Raw genomic sequence first — 15,638 nt, 5'->3', positions numbered from 1 at the left:
GAGACAGGCATGGCATCGAGAGAGATGGCACAGACAACAAAACGATAGTTCAAACAAACTTTATTAATAATCAGGATAGTACAACGCCTAACTAATCCTTTGGTATGGTGGGATTTCCCTGCCTAAAGAAATCGTAAGGTTCTCCAAGAACCAAAAAGCCTGTTTGTGTTAAAACCTATACTCGTCTTTACAACAAAACTAGTGCGGGAAATGTTCTTAACCAAAAAAGTCAAATGTTCAAAAACAAATGTTCATATAAATAGCAATGTAAATTTCTCGAAATTTCTCGGATTCAAGTTGAACACAGTTCCAATGCAACTTCCTTTCAGAAGGGCCCGAACAAGCTCTGAAGTTAGCTTCTCTATATTCGCAAATATCACAGTTCACAAAGGGGTCTCCCTTCCCCACATTCAAAAGCAACAAAAGTTCATACACAACACCGTAGTCTTGGGACTCCCTTCCCCAAGACAAAGGTTCTCAGATTTTAACTCTCAGGGTTCCCTTCCCCAAGAGTCACTACCAGCAGTTAATTTGCTACCAAATGTTGATAGGCTTACAACTTACGGAGAGATTCTAGGGTCTGCTTGACCCCTCCTTAAATTAGCTTCATCAATAGTTCACACCTATTAGTTGCTTGTCAAAGCATTTTGTGGCTTCTGGTTTGGGCACAGTTGTCAGACCACACAGTCCACCCATCACAGGTTACAGAACCATACGTTTCCCATAGCTGATGTTTAACGGTCTCTCGCTTTATTCTGGAGGTGCCTCTGTGGCAATGATGGTGCTAGACAAGTTCTGTTGTGCGGGTTCATGCAGCCACTCTTGCCAAAAGTCAGTAATGTGTACCGATTTTCACTGTATGGGCTCAATAGCCCCTCATCTCTTTTCGTTACGTTCAGTATTCAAGATTACAAGCATTCAGCTTTTTTATTGCGTTCGGCATTCACGATTACAAACCTCAGGCTCAAAAGCCCCTCCCGGAGCGCCGTGGTGCCTTAAGTGTTCACTGACGCTTACCGGACTGCAACTCCGCTTCGCCAGGTGCTTCCCTCTGTGAGTCCCAGCCCCCGTGCTGGACTCCACCTACGCGCTTCGTAGCGGTCGTTCTCTGCCTTCCTGACAAGGGTTCCTCATACGGCACTGCACTCCCGGCGGGACTCCCAGCGTTTTGGAGCTTTGGCTTCTACTCTGTGCACGGCACTTCTCAGGTTCTCCAGTCCTACTGCAACTTCTGTAGCACTCTTACTCCTTGAACCGCTCTTCCTCCTTTGGCACGCCACCTTTTATATGTTCCCTGACTGTTGATGGATTTAAGGAGAAATTAATCATTCCTAATCACCTGACTATTTGAAAACTCATTAGTGTGACATGCCTGATCTTCATGGCTATATGCATCCAAGCCTCTCTTTGTTTTCACAGTACCATAGTCGTTTTTACAAAGGGAAATCTGCATTGCTCCTAGTTGTCCCTTCTTCCCAGTACTCAAAGGGAATTTACAAGGGATGATGGAATAAGGCTAACAATAGCCCATAAAAGGCTAAGGGAGGGGAGGGTAGATCAATATCAGGAAAGAGGGATACCATGTCGCGTCATCAGGCATCCTCTCTCCAATCCCCAAAGACCCTCCACTCAAGTGGTCCTCCCTCGCTTGTTCACTGCCAGGGTCGGGATCCAAGAGTGAGGGGCCCGTCCCTGCCCACCTGAACAGAGGATCCCAGGGGAGTAGAAATGAGAGTACCTTCAGGTTTCTCACAGCGCGAACAGCGCTTATTCATGGTTGCCCTGGGACTGGGGAGGGAGCGGTTAAAATGACAATGTTCTGCCAGCAATTCCACACTCTCATATGTTTCCGTCTGACTCTCGCCGAAAGAGGGCCTCAGGTTGGAAAAGCTTCACCAGTCGTGTAGGTTACCTCACTAGGTGTACAAGTGAGCCAGGATTGACGGTCTAGACTCAGAGGGAATTGAAAATGCCACGACCACTTCCCTGTGCCGCGAGAAAGTAGCTATCCACTCCATGGTATTACAAAACCATATGACACTGGACACCCTCTTAGCATAAAAAGGGGGTATGTGCGCTCTTGTGAAAGTGAATGCTGCACTTACATACCGAATTCTGATGGCAATATCACTGATATTGTCTCCCACATTCACCAGACAGTAGCTTCCCTCCATGAGAATACTAGGGCTGATTGGACTATCTGGTCCTGAATCACTCATATTCTGGCTTCATTGGGTACTTCTGTTATCCAAATCTCTATAGTGATACTTATTCTCGTTTTGAGTGAGCATTGTTTTTTATGTTACTATGCAAATGGTTGTGTACTTATATCCAAAAAAGTATGAAAGGTCTTCCCGGGTAACACAAATATTGAATTTGAACACTGCCGAGGAGGTACACTGCTATGCCATACCATCCTATGTTATATACTCCCCTGAAGTTGTGAATGGAAGAGACTACAGTGAAGGTCTCATTGGAGGGGGTCAAGAGGGAAAAAGTAAAATCATACCATCCATTTATGTACCACTCAGTTTCTCGTTTGTGAAAGCTCAGCCACTTGCGGCTGCTATTTTAAAGTGTGTCTTACTGCCTATAACTGCATCGCCCTATGTTGTTGTGCGCATGTCCTAACCGAAATGTACCCTAGGTATGCTGTGAGAGAGAAGCAGCCCGCTTTATCGTTTACCCGCTTCGTACGCACATCGCGTTTGACACTGACACGCGTGTTTCTGATCACTGCCTCGCCAGGCAAGACGGCTTCAGTGCATAGAATTAGCAACATTAGGCAGACCAGGCACTGCATGAGCTATGTGGGAACTCTAGTCAAAGTAGAAAGGGGATGACTTGCTAGAAATGCATCTGAAAATGTCTGCTGCACCTTGCAGAGTCTACTCGCCAAGGTAGAAGAACCACACTGACGCTATTAGGAGAATCATGTAGCACAGGCTAAAATGCCAGAAACATTGAATTCTATTGCCATTTTAAGATGCATGTCCCACACCTTCCATAGAAGACCTGTGTGAGTTTATGATATATAAACCATGTAAACCCAGGAAGGGGCGGCAGGGGGGTTGCTGCACTGTATACAGTTTGAATGTTAGTTTTGTGTCCTGTCCTGTGTATGCTGCTTGCTTACTGCCATTAAAGATGTTTACCAACTGAGTGGATTATGGATTCCATGGTAAATTTGCCACAATACTCTGCCCTATAGAACACAAACAACTGGATAGAGTAGGGACAGTCTTAGGAAGTCCCTTAGGTAGGCTAGACAGAAAAGGCATTCAACTCTTGGGTACTCGCATCCAGCATAACAGAGAGCTTAGACAGTAGGGGTCAATAATAGCTTTTTAACCTAGCACTTAGACGCCTGGGTTAGGGAGGTGGTGTTTCACAAGAGAGGGAGGGACGGCCATAGGGCCCTTTGAAAACCAATAAAAGTCCTTGAACCGTCTGAGCCTTGGAGTGCTTCTTGTGCCATCTGTGACAAGGGCCTCGCAAAAATACATGTGTTAATGTTGTAGACACATTTAACCTGCGGGTGTTGGTGTCCCGCAGGGAGCCGTCAGCGAAAATGAGCCCTGACACATGCTGTTGCCCCGCCCACTCTTACCCGGACATAAAACCTGAAGGTATCCCTGTGAAAGCTAAGCCTGCGGGGGATAAGGACGTGGGTGTTGGTGTTTGCAGCACCGCTGGACAGCAGGAGCCCTGCTACTTGGACTGGGAGTTTGCTCCTTCAACCGTGTTCCTCCCGGACTCCACATAGCTTCAATTTGGCATCATTGAGTTTAGGAGCGGCAGCAGCAGATATCGGCCGACATCAGCAACATGCCGGCATTCTGTACTCCCCACAATGGGGCGCTGTTGAGCAGCCGAGCCAAGATGGCAGAGCTCTCTTAAGCTCTGTGCAGGGCGGGCACTTTTTCTACTTGCATACCGGGCCGACAGTCCTAATCGATCTTTCATGGAGTGGGATTGCGTATGAGCTAGCAGGGCTCATACCGGCTTAAAAGAGGGGATCCTGCAACGCCTAATCCCGGGGGGGTCTGCGCTGCCGGCACCGGCCGTGGGGTGAGTGGCGGACAACCCGAGCTGTGCAGCCGGCCCAGTTACCGTTTTGCCTGGCCTGCCTAGGGACAACATTGGCCCGGGAGGGGCTGAGACGGCCGCCAGGGGACTATTATACCCGTTGATTAGCAAGAGCCTAATCGGGGCTAGAGCGGTTTATTGAAGGTTTCCACGACACCGGAAAGAGACAGGGTTGGATGATCCTGTGAGCGCACACAGATCCTGTGCCCCGGTCTGCGCACTGCTCAACTGCGGAAAGCAGGTGAAGCGACGAACAGGTTGTGTGGTGACCGGGACTGGCCTGCAACATACCCACTTCAGGGTGGGTGAGGCTGACGCGTGGTGAGGCGACTGCGCACCGGTGATGTGGCTGGCCTGGAGGACTGCGGGGGCTGAACTGGGACCGTGCAGTCGTCAACATACCTGGAGCCCTGTCTCCAGGTACTCGGTGAGAATTGAGGACACTTCCTGGCTGCCGGTGTTGGCGATACTGCAGTGGTGTGACTGTGGTGTAGAGCCCCGGAGGAGCCGGTAGGTTGACCCGTGCGCCTGTTCACCAAACATCTGCTGCTCACGGTGGTGGGGCGATGGAGATTGGAGCAGCACAACGTGGCAAACTAGCGAGACTGAGGAAGAGTGAGAGTGGAGGGTCTGGACGCACACGTGAGCACCCTACAGTAGCAATTGTTGACGGCCGACAGGGGCTGCAGGCCCACACATCGGCTCTTGCTTAGGGGGGCCGGGAGGGAGCAGATTCCTAGGGGTGGTGCGTGTGTGGGCCGTGCTGAACCCTTCGGCCGGTTCACAGTACCTGCCCTGGTCTGAGGGGGCGACTCATAAAATGACAAAAGAGTGCCAAGAAAGGGGGTGGAATGGACCGATTCACACAACCAGTTGCGTGACCATCCAATGCCCCTGGGGATGCCACCCAGGCTGTGGTGCCCTCCCCAAGCTCACCCCCCGGGGCGCTATCTGATATGCAGTGCATGCTTGAAACAATGTAGCAAGAATTTGCGGCAGTGAATGTGAAACTGGATGGTATTGATATTAATGTGGCATCCATGCTTGCCCAACTGGACAAAGTGACGCAGCGCATTACAGGGGTCGAGAGTCGAATAAGCACTATGGAGGATACTGTTGCGCGCTTACAAACAGCAGCCTCTGCATTGACAAGGGATATGAAGCAGATAAAAGCGGAGTGTAAAGATTTAGAGTCCAGGTCCCGGCGAAATAAAGTTTGCATGGATGCAATCCGTGGAAACATGGAGACGGCAGTTTTAGAACTGTTGCTCAATCTACTGGATAACCCAGGTTGGTCGCCGCACTTCACAGTTGAAAGGGCTCATAGGGCACTGGTGGTGAAACCCAAACCGGGCGACTAACCCAGACCAATAATTGCATGCATCATGAACTACGGAGACAGGGATTTGATATTGCGAGGGGCCAGGGAGAAGCATGACGTCCGTCTGGACTCTAACACTATTCACACATACCCAGACTTCACGGTTGCGGTGCATCAGGAGCGGCGTACTTTCATGGGTGCGAAGAGGCTGTTAAGAGAGAGGAACACCGCATACGCAATGTTGCTTCCAGCACGATTTAAGATCCAATACAACAATCTTCACTGTCCCAGAGGAAGCTGCATCTTTCATCGAGGCGCAGATCCTGCTGGCAGCTCCTGCATCCAGAAATTCCTCGAACACTTGAAACTTAACAATACCGCAGTGCTGTCATAGAGTTCATGTTAATTGATGTCTGGCTATACGAGTGTAAATGGTAACATAGGTTGAAATGGGCCGGTGGCAAATACATGCATACTGACATCCTAGATGTGTGACACGGTTTTACTAGCCCACTCTGCACGGTAGCAGCTGTCCCCACAGCATGTGCTAATTGTTTGTTTTGGTTGGGGTTGGGGGCGGGGGGGGGGGGTGTTCTGCATGGCCACGGTTGGGGAGGCTATGAGGGTGGGGGAGGAAGGGTGGTGGTTTGGGGGATGGGTTGTTGGAAAAATGCACTTGGTGAGGATAAGTAGTCGGTGGTCTGTGGTGATGCATACAGTCACTGCTGGTGGGAGGAAAGCATCTTTTGGTTTCCATAGCTGGAATGTTCTCGAGCTAGGGAATCCAATTAAAACTCACAGGATAGTTGCCTATGCTAAGAGGAAAGGTGCCAAGTTATTGTTTCTACAAGAGGCACATGTGTGGTAGGCAAGCAACGAGCTCTGCACAGGGATGGGGGTACGCAGAGGTATTTCACATCATATTCATCGTGTGCTTAGGAGGTAGGGGGGGGGACTCTGATCCCGATCCATCGCTCTATACACTTTGTACAATTGATACTAGAACATATGAGGGCGGAAGATGCATGCTAGTGCATAGCATAATGTGTGGATGGGAAGTCATGTTAGTGAACATATACGGACCCAATATAGACGACCCAGACTTCTTTGATGAGATATTTGGCTACTGTGCTGGGGATTTGAATACGATATAAAGCACAACTCTCGACCAATCTTCTGATTCACCAAGGATCCTTACTAGGGCAGCACACACAATCCTTTTGAATATGGCATCATTAGACTTTCTTGATGTGTGGCGTTCACTGAACCCTGGGAAAAGGGAATATTCGTTCTACTTGGCTGTACACAATGCACATTCCCGAATTGATACTTGGTTGGTGTAGATATCATTACATTGTGGGGTGGAAAGTTGTCTGATATTTCCGAGATCACTCTCCTATCCTCCTGCCTATTCAGTTGTCTCCCCCTTAGGGAGAATTCTCATGAATGTGCTAATTCCCTTCACCTTAGAGACCCCCAGCAACTTTGCTGGATTTTGAGGACTTGATTTTTTTACCTGGAAAGAGCGTGTGCTTTTTATCCCACTCTTTCATGTATTTTGATATGCGTTTTACTCTTGTGTTCTTCGATTATGGAGTTTTAAAATAACTCCATAGGCATCTTTTCATGTGTGTTACACAGCAGCCTCAGTGCAGTGACACAGGGATGTCCTTTTTGGACTTACCAAAGGTTTAAATACCTTATCTGGGAGAAACTACTGTTTCCCAGAGAATGTAAGGTTAAATTGACTTTACTAGTCTTTTTAAATTCCAAGACCCAGCACACACCATCTTCCTATAGAGTGCTGGAGGGGTTACCTAGTATCCCGCGTCTAGAAACTCATGCCACCAGTATCGAAATGGCTGGTGGCAGTGGTTTTACAACGAACTACCATGATTTTTCCCGACCGCGAACACCGGTAGCTAAAAATCGCCAGAGCCACGTTTTTCAAGATGGCGCCTTAAGCCCCTTTGTTTAAACGAGTCCCGGGCTTTTTAACCATTTCTTTTTGGAAAGCTCCTTCACGAGTTTGTCTCTGCGCATCAAACTAAGTTTGGTCCCTTTGTTTCTATGCATTTGGCGGGCTTCAGGACTGAAAGCCACCTCTGGAGTCTGAGTATCTGGGGTGGGCAGGAAGTGAGGGAGGTGCCCGAAACTCCCTGTGCTTAGGCTCCTATGAGACCCAAAAGCACTCTGGCATGATTGGCTGGCTGACTGTCCGGCAAGGACAGCCACCCTGCTGGGCGAGTGGCAGCTAGGCTGGAATGAAAGGGAGAAAAATGTTTAAAAGGCAAGTCTCTTGTACTGGAAAGCAGAGTGGACGACTGGAACGAAAGAACCGAAGACGAGCTGGAAGAGGACGGCTGCTGCAACTCCTGGACCATTGGTTTGCACGGTGAAGCCCTGCTGCAGGTCCAAATTGCCATGGTCATATCGACGGAGAAGCCCCTTCAATGACAACTTCTTCCTTTGAGTTGGTGGGACCAATCAACTCGCAAGCCACCTGGATACTATTCTCAGAGCTGGTTAGGATTAACCAGGGGGAAGGACCCCAGCTTGTGTGCTTGATGACAGCTACTCGAACCGAAGTGACTCCATTTTGTCCACGTTTCCCAACGATTCCATGCAGTGCAGGAGTCCCCCGACGTCCTCCCTCTTGTCCCCATGACTGAGGCTCAGGAACAGTGAGATCTGCAGGAACTGCCAGGAACCACGGTCTTCAGCTGCATCTTTTGCTGCATATTAAGGTACTGTGCCAAGCCGATTGAGAGAACGCCTTTTTCGCGGTGAAAGTTTGTGGAACTTTCTCAACTTGCAGGCCTAATCAGCTTGTGTCCCAACATACGATTCGTTTTCGTACAAACTACTTCTGAGACCTTTGGCAAAGACTTTACTGTTTACTTCAAGAACTGCTCTTTCCTATCCAAGACACTATCCGTTGTGTCCTCTAGTGAACTAAAATTATTTGCACTGCCTAAGAAAGTATTTGTGATCTATTCTGCTTGTGCCTTTGTCCTCCTATTTAAAGTGACTGAAATGCCATTTTGCTCCTATTACAGCTGAGCCTAATTTACTTAGAAACATATTGGTTTGGTACTGAAGTGTATTTGTGTACGATATTAAGTTGCTTCCTTCTAGTGATTTTTTTAAATGATTGGGTAATAAATTGATAAGTGTTTTACCAAGAAACCTTGAGTTTAAGTGTCTACTTGAACCACTGTGATTCTAAGACCTCTGTGTAACCTCTTGTACTGCTCACATTCCCTCTTAAAATAGGCCGGGCTGCTCAGCTCGCTACCACAAAACTGTGTAGTAAAGACTTATGCCAAAGGTTGGTTTTGCTTACACCTGCAGTCCTAATTGTACGTGGTGGTCAGAGGGTACTGCATGCAATTCTGCCCAACACTCCCAAGGGCGCGGCTTGCGCTCCATGGCGTTTCAAACCAGCGTCCCTACGGGATCCAGCCTTTTCTTTGAATCTGCGTGAACATATACCCTCTTATTTCATTCAATGTGGGATCGGTCTTCTCAGTGTTCTCGCTTTGTCAGGCATTCAAGGCATATATATGCGGGATAGCACTGTCTACTGAATTCAGAGTTTTGAAGAGCGTCCGGGGTGAATTCGACAAACACGAATCCAAGCTCTCGGTGCTGCAGCTGCAATATACGCGAAATCCCTCCGCAGTGCTGCGGCAGGAGATTAAGGCCGAATTAGATATGTTTAGAAAAGCAGCGGATAGGGAATTGGTATATCTGGACAGGCCAGTGGCCGCGAGGAGATATGGAGATGCGGATAGACCTGGGGGACTGCAGGTTCATACTATCAGGTCCGAAACAGGGAGCGCACACACATATATTTCATGTCAGCAGACAGGATGGTCTGTAGCCCACAATGAGGACATCAATGATGTGTTCTACCAATTCTACTCAGCTCTGCATCAGTCGAAGGGCAGAGCCACCGATGGTGAGATGGAATCCCATCCAGATATTGCTCTAACTACCTTACTGTGCAGAGGAGTTAGTGCAGCGCTGGAAGAACCGTTGACAGTAGAGGAGATTGTAGATGCAATTCCGGCCGTCCACCAATGGCAAGGCACCAGGGTACGACAGGTATCGTGCTGAATTCTATTAAGAATTTAGAAACGTGTTGGCCCCATATATGCTGCAAGTTTGGGAGGAGGTGCTTCTGAAAGGGGTACTGCACGAAACCAAACGCAAAGCCATCATCATAATGCTACTTAAGCCAGATAAGGTGACAGATGACTGCAGATCGTATAGACCTTATCACTTATAAACATAGACGCAAAATGCATGCTAAAGTCCTCGCAACCAGACTGTCTCCCCTTATGCCCCACATGGTGCACCCGGATCAATCCGGTTTTATACCAGGGCACTCAATGACAGATGATATAAGGAGATTCTACAATGTTTTGGTGAGTGCCCCGCCGGACTCGTGGATAGTGACAGTATCTCTTGATATGCAGAAAGCTTTTCACACAGTCTTGTGGCCATTCATGTTTCAAGTATTGACTAATTATGGTTTTGGGTCCCAATTCGTCGGGCGGGTTAAACTATTATATACACAACCGGTAGCCTGTGTGCGAGTAAATGGGAGGCTGTTCCTGGTACTGCAGCGTGGGGAGGAACCAGGCAAGGATGTCCCCTATCGCTGTTACTTCTCGCACTAATTATCGAACCGTTAGCAGATCGGATTTGTGATAAACATAGGGATGTGGGTATACGATTAGGTGGTAGACCCGAAATGATATCTATGTACGCTGATGATATCCTTTTGTATGTAAGAAATCCTTTGGTAGACCTAGATGGGGTGGGCTTGGAATTTGGCAAATATTCTGTGACCCATCTTAACACTAGCAAGTCAGAGATATTTTCCCTGACTGAAGCCACTCATCAACAAATACGGCGGGACTTACATGGGCCACACAAAGCTTTTGATATTTGGGGATCCGCGTTGCCAGGTCGGCCACACAGACATTTGGGTTGAATTACAGGTCTTAACTATCTGGGCTGCAGGTTAAGTTCTGGAAATTAGAAAAGCTCCCGTTGTCTTTGGCTGGGAGACTGTTGCTGATAAAGATGGTTGTATTACCCAAGTTATATTTGTTTCATAATATACCTTTATGGCCAGGCCGCGCATTTTTTGTGGAACTCAACAGAGCATGCTCATCATTTCTTAGGGAAGGATGACTGGTTCGTATGAGGTGGAAGCACCTGGCGCACCTCTAGGAGGTGGGGGCCTTGACGCGCGCCAAATTCGAGCTATATTACCTGGAAGCACAGATTCATCATACAACACTGTAGGTAGGCGAGAACACAAATGCGCCTCAATTCAGGCTGGAGCAGTTTCAAATGGGTCCCTTACCCTTGCCGTTGACATTGGCGGGTAATGCGTTTCGTCTTTCACACCCGCTTGACCAGGTGGGGGCAACTTGGGAGGCATGGATAAAGTTGAATGTACGACTGGATATAGCTGCTCCATATGACAAGCGCCTCCCACTCTGGGGCATGTCAGCATTGGCACCCACCACTGAAATGACGGTGGAGCTGGTCTGGAGCAGACCTCACATCACTACAATCGGGGACCTTTTTGTGGGTGGACAATTTGAGGTGTGGGAGGATATTAAGATGCATATTGGGGATACTCCACTACAACGGTTGAGCTATTTTAGGTTGCGAGCAGCTATTTCGGCATGATGGCAGGTATACCCGGCAGAACCCACATCGCATTTATGTCTGCCATCTTTCATGTCTAACACGGTATCCAGGAAGAGTATATCCATGCTTAACAAACTGGCTCACACAGTGGATACTAAGCCGGGTTCTAGCATTAGGAAGAGGTGGGGCAATGATCTGGGTACATCCTTTACAGACATGCAATGGAAAAATACCTGTATGTTGACAAAAAGGTTGTCAGAACTCAAAATATCGTCTAATACAATTCAGGGTTCTTAATAGACTGTACTTTACTCCAGCCAAGCTCAATACGTTTCGGCCTGACCTGGCCAAGGAATGCCCCAGGTGTCGGAATACACTGGCTACGTTAATGCACACGCTTTGGGGTTGCCCCCAGGCTGAGAGGCTATTGGTCAGAGATATGCCAGGTGCTGGAAGAAATACTGGGCAGACAACTGCATATTTTAGCACGGGATTGCCTGTTGGGGTATACTGGGAAAAATGACGATTGTCCAACAGAGATTTCTTAATCTAGGCCTCTTGTTGGCTAAAAGGGCCATTTTACTGAGGTGGACGTGGAAGGAGCCAAATTGGTTGATTGATGTAATATGGTCCAACAACCATGAAGAGCTGCATATGTCACTAGTGCCTAGTAGTTGCTGACCAAAGGACATATGGCAAGACTTCCGTGCATACTTGGCAAAAGGGCACAGCTCCTTGATCTTAGTACTGTAGTGTACAATGCATAGCAGGTTGAATACCCAGATATATGTGATCAATTAAGTGGATGTTACTGCAGATTGTATCGACCCTGTAATTCTGATAAATGTACCGCTTGCTCACCAGGTGTTCAAGTTGTTTTTAAATATCGTACACCCCACTATTTCCTGATAACAGGGGAGGTATTTTGGGGAAGGGGCGGGGGGTTGTGCATGCTTTAAAGTTCCCTAAAGTTAGTAGGCTGTGCATTACTCACAGTCTGAGGCGCTTAGCAGCACTACCCCTGCGGCAACCCAGAGACTCTTATCACAAACACAAGCGAGGCATATTGTGTCAAGGACAAGCCGAGACCTGATGACTCCATGAGGACTGCAAACTGAGCCCAAGCACCTGCCCCAGTCCACACCGAGTCTCACACTTGTTGTAGACCTAGAGATAAGCAGGACTGTGAGGGGCAAAGCTGCTAACCTGGAGAGAGGATAAAGAGGACGCTACGCCCTGAACGACCTTTGAACGTCAGAGCAGGCATGCAGATAGGCAGTGGGAAATTATACTGTGGCATTTTTACAGCAGCTATACGTACCTATGCTTGAGGCATGCAATATAATTAAAGCCTTAAAATGGCTTCCATTGGATGCAAAAACCTAGAGTATCACTTCATCGCCCACTCAACTCTTAGCCATCCCGCCCACCATCTCGTCCATTATGCCTCCGATCTCGCCTAAACAAAACATTTGAACTATTAGGAGACAAATTGCTACTGCCTGACCACATACACCATTATGAGCAGCAAAGACCAGGCCCAACAACTATTTCTCAAGATCTGTGGGGGAGGAACACACTCATCAGCTTCAGTTTCTTGGCAACAGCAACGTTCGCGTAATCCTGGACCCTTTGGGTGGCAAAGCCACTAAACTGGTTACTAAAGCCAACACGCATGACCTAGGCCCCAGCAGCAGGGATATGGATACTTCCTGCTGCCCTGTGCATCGGGACTTGAGTACATAGCCAAGGCTGCAGCCAACCAAACAATTTCTGGGTAACAGTATAGTAAAACACCCCAGACCCCGGAAAGTCTTTGTTCAATTATGGCCACAGGAAGATTAAAACTCCACGCTTTCGACACCTCAGCAGCCCCCGTGATCACTATGACCACCACCCGGACTCAAATCCTCTGCCGATCTGACCCCTAGCCAGTCTTCGCTGACCAACTCTGACATCACTGGCCCCACCGATACCCCGGAGCTCGATGCAAACAAGCTGGGGGAGCTCCAACCACATTGCTGGCAAATAGAGCCAAAACACCCTGGTCAGAATGCAAACCAACAACCTCCAGCCAAGGGTGGGATGGGATGGGAGGGGGGTCTTTTTCCGACGACCAACAGGGGCTTTGGGAAATGTCCGATCCTGGTTGAACTAACAGGGGCCAATGGCGGCTTTCATCCTGGTACCAACTTCCCCCACTGCCTTTCCCCACCAGCCCCTGTACCCGCCATGGACCGTTATAAATGTCCATTGGTGACCAGGATGGGGTGGATGACCCAGGGGCCCACGCATGTAAATGCAAACTTGTATTGTCTGAGTTGGTGTCAATTAAAAAAAATTCTCCTATCGCTGCTGGAAGAACATGGAAAAGGAGAGACTAAGGGGGAGGCACCTATTGTTAGGCAATGTTTGTATGCAGTACCCTCTGGGAAGGAAAAAGGAGGATCAGCCTTAGAAACAGTGAGGGCGCTCTAAGTGGAGAATGTTTGGGGGGTATAGGATGGTGGTGGTAGAGATGCTGCATCTGAGGGATGCCACAGAGGCTGACCTGGGCTTGGACAAACTTTAAGAAAAGAGGCCCTCCTGTTGCGCTTCTCAAAATTATATGTTTACACAAATGAAAGGTTTCAGAGAACAGTTGATTTTTAATTTGAAATTGCAGGGATTGACACAAATAAATCAAAGAATTGAGAACATCAAAATTAGAGTATATATGTCAAGGTGAAGTCCAAGTCCTTAGTTGCTTTCACTATGTCCTCTATGCATATAATGGATTCCAGTTTTCAACACGTAGGAACCAGTGTTCTACTAGGCACTGACCAGTATTCCTCCTCCACTTTTTCTTCCTCTTGTTTCTCTTCTTCTTTCTTGCCATCCCATTGGTCCCCTACAGATTCATTATATTCTGAACCGTGACCAAAGAAAGGAATGCGGACATCTCAGTCCACACAACTAGCACCTACATTAGGCACAGCAGCAACCTCACAGGAAGATAAGGGGTGTCTCGTCTCTCCAGTACACTCCACAACCCAGAACTCGGGATAAGCTCCACGGCAGGTAAAACTAATGTCAGTTGAGCAGAGACCTATCAATTCAAGTGTCAGAACTACTCCGACAGGTATCGTGAGGGATTATCTCAACTTTATGTTTGGTTTTCCACACCTACACAGGGTCCGGAAATAATATGCCCTGATGAAGGCGGATGCATGCGAGAGCCACAAGACCGCCGAAACGTGAATAGCTGGGATATCTCCAATCAGTACCACGTTGGCAAATAATTCTTTTACCGCACCAAGACCCACAGGTTGGGCAAAACTGAAGCCCAAAGAAAATAAATTTAAATAAACCCTATGGACAAAGGATTAGTTTAGTTATACCTATCCATACAGGGAATTAAGGGAATCTACTAGCAAAGAACTCCCTACATACCCGGGAGCAACTACTGCTTTTGAGTTTCCCCCAAGTTTTGTTGTATGTTTGTCTTCCCTCTGTATTTTTCGTTGGATTGCACTTAGTAGCACACCTGTTGTAATTTTAACTTTTGTTTGTCAAGTTGTCTTTATGCTTCGAAACAATTTACGTATGTTTTCTCTTATATCTTCGCACAATGAACCATGAAACTGAATGATCCATGTTATGTGTATTATTGTACTATACTGTGAAGAAATCAATATAAAGTCTTCTAGAAAATGCACAAATGTTTTGGACGAAATAACTTTTCCGAATGAGTACTTCATTTATGATTTTGAATTGCTCTATGACTATAGGTCAACATATGACTGTTGTTCTTTTCCCTCCAACCAGCTCAACTTCACTAGAACAAGGACAAATGCCTGTACTAGTGAACTGAGACAATCTATAGCACTCTCGAAAAGAAATTGTTGTTTGCTTGCTCCCCTAGAACTCACCTTTAATTAGACTGAACCAAGAGGGTAGGGTACACCTATGTTTTATGGCCTTAGGACCAACACCACTATGGGATAGTTAACTAGGGGACACGGCAATGACACGGATACCGACATCGCCTGCAAGGTGACAGAGCCCGGTAGGGGAGAGTCATATCTATATAGGGTCCCTAAATGTCCCCCTAATTATCACAAACCCAGGGAAGCCCTGCCTGGTGAACAAGTGCATCAATTGGATCCGGGCTGTGAACGGGGTTGCCCATTTGTGACACAGGAGAAGATTCTAAGGAGTACCATGCTGACCCATCAGGGGGAAAGTGCCCATGACTACGTTCAAATTGATTTCAGGGAGCCAAGTGTGGGAAGTAGTAAATTGGGCTTATTAGGAGATGTCATCCCCCAGCAAACTCTGTGATTGAAGTCAGAGCCAATTCCAGGGGAAACATTGATGCTCACCTCGAAAACAGTCATCGCTGGCCTGTGCTCTCTAGTGCAAACACACCTTAGGGCCAAACCACTGTGGTAAGTGAGGAGAAGGTTGGCCTGTTCAACTATGGTGTAGGAGTCAGTAATGGAAGTGTTCTCCTTTGGGGACATAAACAGGTCACAGGGGCACTGCATATGATTTATTCATAACTTGGACT

General features: G+C 47.7%; 1 protein-coding gene across 1 annotated transcript in view; it reads right to left on the bottom strand.

The window, feature by feature from the left end:
- The window catches only part of RTTN (rotatin), a 2,784,523-nt gene that overhangs the window by 2,704,606 nt on the left and 64,279 nt on the right, over positions 1 to 15,638 (bottom strand). The gene's annotated exons all lie outside the window — the stretch shown is intronic.

This window comes from Ambystoma mexicanum, chromosome 5q (assembly GCF_040938575.1).
Source record: "Ambystoma mexicanum isolate Mex_15411 chromosome 5q, UKY_AmexF1_1, whole genome shotgun sequence".
In the NCBI taxonomy this organism is placed as follows: Eukaryota; Metazoa; Chordata; class Amphibia; order Caudata; family Ambystomatidae; genus Ambystoma; species Ambystoma mexicanum.
The sequence above is the reverse complement of the archived record's forward strand: the minus strand, read 5'-3'. Positions and strand labels throughout refer to the sequence as shown.